Raw genomic sequence first — 618 nt, 5'->3', positions numbered from 1 at the left:
TGTACCTTAAATAATAAGAATTTAATTTTGTATGGAAAAAGAAAATTAGACACAAAATATGCTATTTTAGATTTTTCAATAGATTTACTAACAAGTATTTAAATAGACATTTGAAATATTTTTCGCTACCGTTATATTAAATAAAAACTATTAATTATTATTTGCATAATTTTACGACAATATGATTTTTACTTGGATTTTTATCGTTATATACAGCATTTGCCTGTTTATAAAAATAGTGGCGAATGCGGAGATGTGAAAATAAGAAGTGTCATATCTAGGACTGGGCTATATATCGATTTAACGCATATATCGGCAAGACGATACAGCGACTTTCATTCAAGGCGATGCATCAGAAATCTGATTTAAGCCGTCGAGTAAAGACAACGAGCGCAAAACGATATAGCGATATAAGACTCGCAAGGATATAAGATAACGATATAGCGATATAAGACTCTTCTCTTACGTTCCGATGTCGACTCGCGCTGTGGAAGACGATGTTCGTTTCGTTATGTTGAAATGGCCTTGATTGGTGAGCTGTAGAATCAGAATCAGAGTTTTGAGAACACATATCGTTATATCGCATGTTCCTTTTCGCACCTCTTAGCTTTTTTTTTC

This window comes from Parasteatoda tepidariorum, chromosome 6 (assembly GCF_043381705.1).
Source record: "Parasteatoda tepidariorum isolate YZ-2023 chromosome 6, CAS_Ptep_4.0, whole genome shotgun sequence".
In the NCBI taxonomy this organism is placed as follows: Eukaryota; Metazoa; Arthropoda; class Arachnida; order Araneae; family Theridiidae; genus Parasteatoda; species Parasteatoda tepidariorum.
Note: the sequence above shows the minus strand (reverse complement) of the source record.